This window comes from Sapajus apella, unplaced genomic scaffold, assembly GCF_009761245.1.
Source record: "Sapajus apella isolate SASKATOON/1434 unplaced genomic scaffold, GSC_monkey_1.0 scaffold11, whole genome shotgun sequence".
In the NCBI taxonomy this organism is placed as follows: Eukaryota; Metazoa; Chordata; class Mammalia; order Primates; family Cebidae; genus Sapajus; species Sapajus apella.
Genome location: NW_022436951.1, coordinates 4,022,250 through 4,033,423, shown reverse-complemented (window position 1 = coordinate 4,033,423; position 11,174 = coordinate 4,022,250). Strand labels below are relative to the sequence as shown.

The window sequence follows — 11,174 nt, the reverse complement described above, 5'->3', positions numbered from 1 at the left end:
CGCCCGACTCGGCCTCCCAAAGTGCTGGGATTACAGGCGTGAGCCACCTGTAATGGCCAAAGGTATTTTTTAATTGGTGAAACAGCTACGGTTCCCCGGCTTTTTCTTTTCCTCTTTTTCTTTTCTTCTGCGGGTCAGATTGACTTTTGGGTGACACCTTCATGTCCAGAACGGAAGAAGGGCTCACCAAGGACACGATGCTACAAACAGGTAAGGTTGCGTCAAGGGACATTCTGACAATTTTATGATGTCACTTTGCCCTTTTGGGTTCTGGAAAGTGAGCTTGGCTTCCCTGCTCCCACACATCAGCCCCACGAGGAGACACTTTGTATACATGCTGAAAATGCAGCACACCCGGCCAGGCGTGGTGGCTCACGCCTGTAATCCCAGCACTTTGGGAGGCCGAGGTGGGCTGATCACCTGACATCAGAAGTTTGAGACCATCCTGGCCAACATGGTGAAACCTTGTCTCTACTAATAATACAAAAATTAGTCGGGCATGTTACTAGGTGCCTGTAATCTCAGCTACTCAGGAGGCTGAGGCAGGAGAATCACTTAAACCCAGGAGACAGAGGTTGCAGTGAGTCCACATCTTGCCACTGCACTCCAGTCTGGGTGACAAAGTGAGACTCTGTCTCAAAAAAAAGAAAAGAAAATGCAGCACATCCAAAACATCCTTGGAGGCCACGTCCAGAACACTGGAGCAGCCCTTCCCATCTGAAACATACAAATCTCTGTGGAAACAGAGACTCAAGGATGCCTCTAGGTTCCGGACAAAAAGTGTTTTGATGACCACACAGAAGAGACAGTCCTTGACTTTGAAAGGGTTAGGAGAATACAGTGGTTGTTAATATGGGCTCTGGAGCCAAATTCCTAGGGTTGATGCTCGCTTCCCTATTACTTGAACTCCAGTAACCTTAGTTCTCTATACAATGAGGATAAATCTAGTACCTAATTGATAGGGTTTTTGTGAAGTTTAAATGGCATAAAGTATATAGTGTTTACAATAAGACCTGACACACGCAGGCATTTAATTGAAATGTTAGTGTTTAATCATCCTAGAATTTAAAGGAACAAACCTGAGTTTTCTTGCATCCTAATAAACCAGTCATGTTTTTTGATCCTACCTGAAGCAGTCTTCATTAATTAGCATTGTGTATCATGCCTGCATAGCAACCCTCAAAGGCAATTTCTTTTTGATACCCCCACATTGGCAGCAGAAGCAGGAGAAGGTATCCAGCTTTCAAAAATTATTTTAGGAAAAAAGCATACAGAAAAGTTTGATGACCACTGCTCTATCTCCAATGGATGCTCAATTAATGCAGTTGTCTGATTGATAATCAAGGTTATTTTGTTCACTTGCTTTTTCATGTATTAGATTTTAAATTTCTTAAGTGCAAGGATCCGGTTTGGCTACCGTATACCTACAGGCCGCTAGAAGCTGTTATCTAATTTTAGATTAAATACCTAGATGATTTGAAAGTGGTGCCCTTTCTGAAACATATTAATATGACCAAGAGTCACATACTATTTGTCAATTGAATTGACACTATAGGCAGATGAAAACAAGGATTAACTTTTGGAGCTATCTTTTAAGGGTTGGCCACTGTGTATCGTCATTGACTCTGGTCTATTATTGTGTTCAACCAGTGCCTCACAAGAATCAAGTTATGACACAACATTACGAACAACCCATCTCTTAGGATGTGGCAAACTGATGCCTTTTCCCACAAGGCGAGTGCCTAAGGAATTTACCAGAAAGCCTTTGACAGTGATTAATGTCAGAAAAATAGCACTTTATTGTTAGAAGACATGGGATACACATCAACATACAAAACTTAAAGCAGAAGCCAAAGTGCAATGCTTCCTTGAGCTTCATTGATCAAGATAAATGAGGTCGTGTTCAGGCATTGGTGGTAGGAAAAATGGCTTGACAAATCTCATATATCCAGTATCTTCAGGCTTCACATGGCTTTTTTATTTAGGCCTAATTAAACTGCAAAAAAAAAAAAAAAAAGGAATATTAATTTGATCTGAGAGCAGAGGAGTCTACATTCTTCCTATTTTTTATGTTTGACCTGCACCCACATTTGTATAATCATCACACATTCTCTCCGAACTGGATCAAGAGTCTTTGTTCTAAAAAACTATTACAAATTCTTTATGGATAGGAAGACACAGATAGACGTACTAAAGACAAAAGACTTTTTTGACTGCTATATTCTATAGCATTTGCTTTCAGGTTGCAATGTTTTGTACTAAGCACACCAGAAATACAAACTTCATTGGAATTGCAATAGCAATTCATTGTACTCATGTAATAGTAATCGCAATTCCTGAGATCTACTGATTTGGGGAAAACCCTTTGTAGGTGAAAACTCTGTTCATGGCAATTTGAGCATAAAATCTCTTTCCATATTGTTATTAAATTGTGACGTATTGGAGCTGGGAAAGAACCACCAGCTTCATGCAACTTCATACCAAACCAACCCCCTGCCTCTGATATGCCACATGATCTAATGCATTATAATGCTCTACATATGATCTATTTGGCTGCAAAATGTTCTCAAGTCTATAAGTACATACACTTGAAGATACATGACTTTATGTATTTAATGTAATTCAAATGGAAGTTTCCATAAGCGTCTCGAGAACCCTGGCAACGGATCCCAAAATGAATATGAAAGAGTCAAGGACCAAGAAAATATATGACACTCAAAACGAAGAACTCTACAAGTGATCTTGTCTTCCAGATATTACAGTTATTCTAGGGCTATAGCAATTAAGATAGTGTGGCATGGGGGAAAAACATATAGATGGACCAAGGCAACAGAATAGAGAATCCAGAAACATACCTACACATGCATAGAAATCTGATTTATTTTCCTAGAGCTGGCATTGCAGACACTTGGATGAAATATTAATTATTTCAATATGTGGTTATGGTGACAACATATTAGTCATGTGTTAAAAAATAAAATTAGACCTCTTATATCACACATAAAAGCCAATTTCTGGTATATTAAAGACTTGAAAAGCAAAATTAGTCAGAGATTAATACACGTTGACAATTTTATAACTTCCTAGCTTATACAGATTTTTTAAATATATTATAAATAAAATGATTCTTAAAATGAGATCAACCTCATTAAAATTACAAGTTTACGTTCCTAAAAATACACTGGAATGACCAATCTGGGAAACAGTAGGACTCTGTCTCTACAAAAAATTAAAAATTACCCAGGCATGGTAGTACACACCTGTAATCCCAGCTGCTTGGGAGGCTGAGGTGTGAGGATCACCTGAGCCTGGTGGGTCAAGGCTGCAGTGAACCATCATTGTGCCACTGCACGCCAGCCTGGGCAAGAGTGAGAGCCTGTCTCAAAAAATAAAAAATAAAAATAAAAGACACTGTAATGAAAGTAAAAAATAAGTGTTAGAAACTGGGAGAAGGTACTCACAACATAAATAATGGAGCTCGAAAATATACAAAGAACTCTATAAACCTATAAGAAAAAAATGAACAATCCAACTGATCAATAAGCAAAAACATTACATGTGTATTTCACAGAAGAGAAAGAAATGGCAAAAATACATGGAAAATGCTCGGTCTTGTTAGAAATTGGGGAAAAACTTTAAACCATAATGATCAGATGCCATTTTCCACTTACCACACACAGAAGAAATAAGAATCCTGACAATACCAATGTGACTGAGAATACGCAGCAATCGTTACACCACTTTGGAAAATAAATTGGCATCATTTAGTAAATACAAAAAGTAGCTGAACTCTCTGACTCAGAAATTTCACCCCTAAGTATATTCCCTAGAGAAATTCTTCTGTTTACCAGGAGGCATGTAAAAGAATATTTATACCAGCACTGTTTGTAATTGGGAAAAAAAAAAAAAAAACTAAAAACAGACCAAATGTTGATAAACAATGGAATAAACTCTAATGTATTCACAATGACTACCTCAATGAATAAATAAAAAAGCTACAGACAGCTGGGTGCACTGGCCCATGCCTATAATCCCAGCACTTTGGGAGTCCAACGAAGGTGGATCATCTGAGGTCAGGAGTTCAAGACCAGCCTGACAAACATGGTGAAACCCCTTCTCTTCTAAAAATACAAAAATTAGCCAGGTCTGGTGGTGGGCACCTGTAATCCCAGCTACTTGGGAGGCTGAGGCAGAGGTTGCAGTGAGCCAAGATCCTGCTGCTGCACTCAGCCTGGGCAACAGAGCGAGACTGTATCTCAGAAAAAAAGCTGCATTGATTAAATTCAGAAAGGAAAAGTTGAGTGAAAAAGCAAGTGGTAGAACAACATATGCAGAATGACTCCATTTACATAGCATTCAAAATACAGAAAACTAAACAATATATTTGGGAGGATATAAATACATTCAGTTAAAACTATAGAGAAAAGCAAAGAGATAATAAATACAAATATCTAGTTAGTAGTTGTCTATGATGGGAGAGGGAAAGAGAAGAGGTTTGGAAAGAGTGCTTTGAAGCTTTCTAAAGTAATGGTAATGCACTGTTCAAGTGGGTGGTTGGTAATGAATATCTGTTGTATCCTTATTATTTAACTGCCCCCCCCCCAGTGTTTTAAGCTCTTAATTTTGAAATAATTTCATATTTATATAGAAATTTCAAATAGAAATTTGAGTCCTGTGAATTCATTGAACGCAATGAGTTCCTATGAGCCCTTCATCCAGCTTCCCCCAGTGATACCATCTTACATAAAGACAGTTCAATTCACAACACCAGGAAACTGATATTGAACTAAATGGCAGGCTTTATTCAGATTTCACTAGTTTTTACATGTACAGTGTTTGAGAGTATTTGACATTTTATTGCATGTGTAGATTCCTGTAACTGCCATCTGCATCAGAATACAGAACTGATCCATTAACAGTAAGAAACAATTTCCTTCCTCTTGAGAGTCCTACCCTCCTCCCAGCCCTAATCCCTGGCAACCACTTATTGGCTTTTATCACTATAATTTTGTTACCCTATGTGTATATTTTAATGTTTTTTAGTATCTATTTAATATTTTAAACAACCTCCCCCACTCAGTTTCAGAAGAGAAAAATGCTTAGAACCTGTAAAGATGATCCTCACATCCACCATTAGCTCTATTGGTAAAATTTCCCCAGGCTTACTCAATTACAAGTAATTTCATGTCCACCCAGTTCACTTCCTTCACCCTCTCCTATAAGACCAAAGATAAAGATGCGCACACTTTTTTTATTCTCTAGAAGGTCATCTTAGAATCAAAAGACCCCTCTGTTTTCCCAAACCTCCCCCTAACCAGGAGTTTGTCAGGTTTTTTTTCTTCATATTTTCAAAGAATCGAATTTTGCCTATATTGATACTTTCTATAGTATATCTGTTTTCTATTTCATTAATCTCCAATCCTATCATTGGTATATCCTACCTCCTTAATAAATTTCATTTACTGTTCTTTACCTCAGACCTTTTCAATGGGGTAGCCACTTACTACAGTTTCTGTTTCAGAGGATAAAGCTGAAGTTTTACCAAACAGATAGGACACAGGTGGAAAAATCAAAGACACACTGAGAGTTACTGATCTTGACTGACTGAGCCTAACACATAAGTCATGCTCTGCAATTTTCATTCTTTCTCCCCAGGCTGGTTTGCTCCTGTTTTTGCAGAGTCCCTGCCAGATCTCAGGCTCATGATGTCTGGCTGCTGCAGACACAGCCAGTTTAGGTTGAAACGGAATGATCTCATTCACCTGAACCTCTGTGTAGTTGCCTGCCTCTCCTGAAATCCAACCCACCTCTTCCTTAATAAGATCTTTTTCCTCCATCCAGCCTCCCCAGGAGAAAGCCTTCCCCTGCTCCAAACTTTTTTATTTAAAACTAGCAAACAAAACTGCTTCCCATTTGGGCCTTTATGATTCCCATTGATGCTTACTGCATCTTTCAAACCTGGCTCAAAACAGCCTCCGCTCCTTACCCCTATTTTCATTCTTTCCCCTAGTTCTCCTCTTTTGCCTAAGGTGTGCTTTATTTGTTTTGTTTCCATTTCTCAGTGCTCACCCAGGCATGTATAGGCAGACTCTGTTTTCACCACAATCAACCAGTTCTTGGAATCTTCCTTCTAAAGACAGTCATGTTTCCTTCTAAGAACAATGACAACATTAGGGATTGCATTCCTGAAAAAAGCTCAACAACAGTTAAATGAGTTTATTAGTGTATTTCTTAGGATGGCATCATGTGATTTGAAAACGGGTCTATGGACAAATAAATCTGAGTGACAATGAATTTAACAGAGTGCTCCCCAAACCCTGCCATGCAAGAATGCCCAGATCTTTTTTGTGTTACCCACGTGCCTCCTTTTTTTTTGGAAGGGAGGTTTCTATGGGAGGCATATTGAGTATAGAACAACCACTGAATTAAGGCATGTGTATGACAATAACATACCATTTTTTCAGAAAGCAAAGTTAAAAGAGCTGAAGGTCCTGTTCTCCAACTTCTATGACTTGAGCACAAATACACTCCATGTGATGAATATGCTATTTGCTGTTAGATCCACTGTCTACCCTGCCACCTCCCCAAAGGAGCTGACACATAAAGAACAGGCTCCCTTGTTCTTCCTTCCCATCTCTTCCTTGATCTCAAGAATACTCCCCAATAAGCCTCTTGCATCCATCTCAGAATCCGCTTTCCAGAAAATCAACCTATGACAAGAGTCAAACAACTCTATAGATCATATGAGAAACAGCAGCCTTTCTTTTTCTACTCATTACCAATTTTCCAGAGGTAATTAGATTTGGCTCCTCTGATATATTCTTTGCATATCCCTGGAAAAAAATGTTTATGTTGCTACTTTTTTTATTTTTCTGTTTTAGGCATTAACATCAACTTGCCTCTATGGAAACTGAAGATATTGCTCTCTTACACATACACACACACAGAGAGATCTAGAGAGAGAGAGAAACACTTCCCATCTATCCATCATCCTAGTAAAGTTAGAATCAATACTCAGTAAACATGTTATTATGACAATACATAGATGACAAAGAAAGCTCAGCAATATAATAGAATATGATTGCTTTTCCCCTTACATTTTCTTTTCCCAAAGTGAATATTTGTCTTATTTTTCCATTAGCTTAGTTTTCTATGTATTTATCACTAATTTACAAACATTCCCCCATAAATCTCCTCTTTACATATTCAAACAAATTAAGTACACTATCACTTTTACTTTTTGGAAGATGTCTCTTCTAGAACCGTCTGGACCACATTAATTGTATGATCAATATCTAGGATTGCCTACTGTTTTCTTAGAATCTCCTTTCCCATTAATTTGGAGGCTTTCTTTACATCTTTCTTGCACTGAATCTCGTTTCCCTCTTTCTTGGTTTACTTCCCTGTTCTGGTGAAGCACATCTATCAGCACTTTCCTCAGAAAGGGTACATGGCAGGTAAATTTTTTGAGATCTTGTTTATCTGAAACATAGTTTATTTTACCTTTATACTTGGTTGATGTAGGAAGATAGTAGATCTAATGACTTCTCCTTCTTTAAGCAGATGTCATTTAAAAAAAATCTCTTCTTCCTTTTATTGTATCTCTCTAGCTCCTTAGGTCTCCATAGTTTAAAAAAAAAAAAAGCCTTCAATAGAGACTTTAATTCACAGGTTAAAGATGTCCTTGGTTTTTAAATGTCTTCACACAATATAGTTAAGTATCAATTTAGATAATATGAACAATTATTTTTGAAATCCAAGTTAACTATTAAATTATTTTTTAAAGTTGAGTTCACTTTTACTTCATAATTTAATTTTAGATGTCTAGTTTTAAATATTTTATTCCAGAAAAAATACTATATTATATAGATACTGATAGATACCAAATTTCCTCCTAAAATATATTAGTAATCATATAAAAAGTATAAAAGTCCAAAGATGTGCCAGAGTAAAAGTTTTCATATTATGGAATACTATGCAACCATAAAAAGAATGATATCATGTCCTCTGCAGGAACATGGATGAAGCTGGAGACCATCATCCTTAGCAACTGGTGCAGAAACAGAAAGCCAAAGACTGCACATTCTCAGCCTGGCCAATATGGTGAAACTCTGTCTTTACTAAAAACACAAAAATTAGATAGGCATGGTACCACATGCATGTACCCAGCTACTTGGGAGGCTGAGGTGGGAAGATCATCTGATCCCAGGAGGCGGAGGATGCAGTGAGCTGAGATCATGCCAATGCACTTCAGCCTGGATGACAGAGTGAGACTCTGTCTCAACCTCCTCCCACCAAAACACACACACACACACATATACACAACAAAAAAGACTGCATGTTCTCACTTATAGGTAGGAGCTCAATGATGAGAACACATGGACACACAGAGGGGAAAAACAGACACTGGGGCTGATGGGAGGATGGAAAGTGGGAGGAAGGAGAGGATCAGGAAGAATAAAATAACGAATGGGTACTAGGCTTAATACCTGGGTGATAAAATAATCTGAACAACAAATGCCCATGACACAAGTTTACTTATATAACAAACCTGCACATATACCCCTGAACGTAAAATAAAAGTTAAATTTTTTTAAAAGTGTGCATGTTAGAATAAATGCAAAGAAAAATAGTTATATTAGACATTGCTGCATTTTATTTATTAACATATATCTATATACACATATATATATTTGTATATATATTATGCATGCATACATATATCAAATGCATCCACATTATTCAAAAATAAGAGTTGTAAAAATATACAATGAAAAGTTTTTTCCCCACTGAGCTTACTAGCTCTTAGAAAACCATTATTTGTTTTTTGTGCTTCCTTCTAGAGATTCTTAATGCACATACAACCAATTATTAGGAAATACACTAGTAATTTGAAAGGAGCCTAAGGAATACATTATTCAAAATGGTGTGAACAGAAAAGAAGGAAATGACATGGGATGGTAAGGCATCATGCTACCTGATTTCAAATTTTATTACATAGCTATAGTAGTCAAAGGTGGAGGCATCATGCTACCTGACTTCAAACTATACTACAAGGCTACAGTAACAAAAACAGCATGGTACTGGTACCAAAACAGAGATATAGACCAATGGAACAGAACAGAGGCCTCAGAAATAACGCCACACATCTACAACCATCTGATCTTTGACAAACCTGACAAAAATAAGCAATGGGGAAAGGATTCCCTATTTAATAAATGGTGTTGGGAAAACTGGCTAGCCACATGCAGAAAGCTGAAACTGGATCCTTTCCTTACACCTTATACAAAAATTAACTCAAGATGGATTAAAGACTTAAACATAAGACCTAAAACCATAAAAACCCTAGAAGAAAACCTAGGCAATACCATTCAGGACATGGGCATGGCAAACACTTCATGACTAAAACACCAAAAGCAATGGCAACAAATGCCAAAATTGACAAATGGAATCTAATTAAACTAAAAAGCTTCTGCACAGCAAAAGAAACTATCATTAGAGTGAATAGGCAACCTACAGAATGGGAGAAAAATTTTTCAATCTATCCATCTGACAAAGGGCTAACATCCAAAATCTACAAAGAACAAATTTACAAGAAAAAAACAACCCCATCAAAAAGTGGGTGAAGGATATGAACAGACACTTCTCAAAAGGAGACATTTATGCAGCCAACAAACATGAAAAAAAGCTCACCATCACTGGTCATTAGAGAAATGCAAATCAAAACCACATTGAGATACCACCTCATGTCAGTTAGAATGACAATCATTAAAAAGTCAGGAAACAACAGATGCTGGAGAGGATGTGGAGAAATAGGAACGCTTTTACACTGTTGGTGGGAGTGTAAATTAATGCAACCATTGTGGAAGACAGTGTGGCGGTTCCTTAAGGATCTAGAACTAGAAACACTATTTGACCCAGTAATTCTATTACTGGGTATATACCGAAAGGATTATAACTCATTCTACCATAAAGACATGGGCACACATATGTTTATTGCAGCATTGTTCACAGGTATATTTATTGCAGCAAAGACTTGGAACCAACCCAAATACCAATCAATGATAGACTGGATAAAGAAAATGTGGCACATATACACCATGGAATACTATGCAGCCATAAAAAAATGATGAGTTCATGTTCTTTGCAGGAAAATGGATGAAGCTGGAAACCATGATTCTCAGCAAACACAAGAACAGAAAACCAAACACCACATGTTCTCACTCATAAGTGGCAGTTGAACAATGAGAACACATGGATGCAAGGAGGGGAACATCACACACGAGGGCCTGTAGCAGTGAGGGGAGATATGGGAAGGATAGCATTAGAAGAAATACCTAATGTAGATGACAGGTAAATGGGTACAGCAAACCACCATGGCACATGTATACCTATGTAATAAACCTGCATGTTCTGCACATGTACCCCAGAACTTAAGAGTATAATAAAAATAAAAATTTACTAATTCATTAATAGCAATGGCTGGGCATGGTGGCTCAGGCCTGTAGCTCTAGCACTTTGGGAGGCCAAGGCAGGCAGATCACTTGAGGCCAAGAGTTCCAGACCAGCCTGGCCAACATGGCAAGACCTTGTCTCTACTAAAAATACAAAAAAAAAAAAAAAAATTAGCAAGGCGTGGTGGGGCATGCCTGTAATCCCAGCTGTTCGGGAAGCTGAGGCATGAGAATTGCCTGAGCCCAGGAGGCCAAGGTTGCAGTGATCTGAGATTACCCCACTGTACTCCAGCCTGGGCAGCAGAACAAGACTGTCAAAAAATAAATAAATAACAGAACAAGTAATTTTGTAGGAAAACAAGAAGTATCATATGGCAGTGAAAATTTGCAGTGATGATGAATTTTTTAAACTAGTAGGCAAGTCAGCAATGCTTAGGGCTAAAATTAGAGTTGTTTTTATCATCCCTGAAATTCCCTCACTACACACAAACACACACCACCTCCACCTCCACCACTACCACCACCACTACCACCACCGCCACACCACCTCCGCCACTGCCACTGCCACAGCCACCTCCATCACCACCACCGCCACCACACCACCGCCACTGCCGCCTCTGCCGCCGCTGTCACCGCCACCACACAACCTCCACCGCCACCGCCGCTGTCACCGTCACATCCACCACCACCGCCGCCGCCGCCACCACCACCACCACCACC

General features: G+C 38.4%; 1 long non-coding RNA gene across 2 annotated transcripts in view; it reads right to left on the bottom strand.

The window, feature by feature from the left end:
- Positions 1-1,764: 1,764 nt before the first annotated feature.
- LOC116552241 overlaps positions 1,765-11,174 on the bottom strand; it is a 36,796-nt gene continuing 27,386 nt past the window's right edge. For both annotated transcript variants that reach the window (XR_004269292.1, XR_004269291.1), the window contains exons 2-3: positions 6,070-6,152; positions 1,765-1,996 (exon numbers count right to left, since the gene is read on the bottom strand). This is a non-coding gene — a long non-coding RNA (uncharacterized LOC116552241). The remainder of the gene's footprint in view (positions 1,997-6,069; positions 6,153-11,174) is intronic.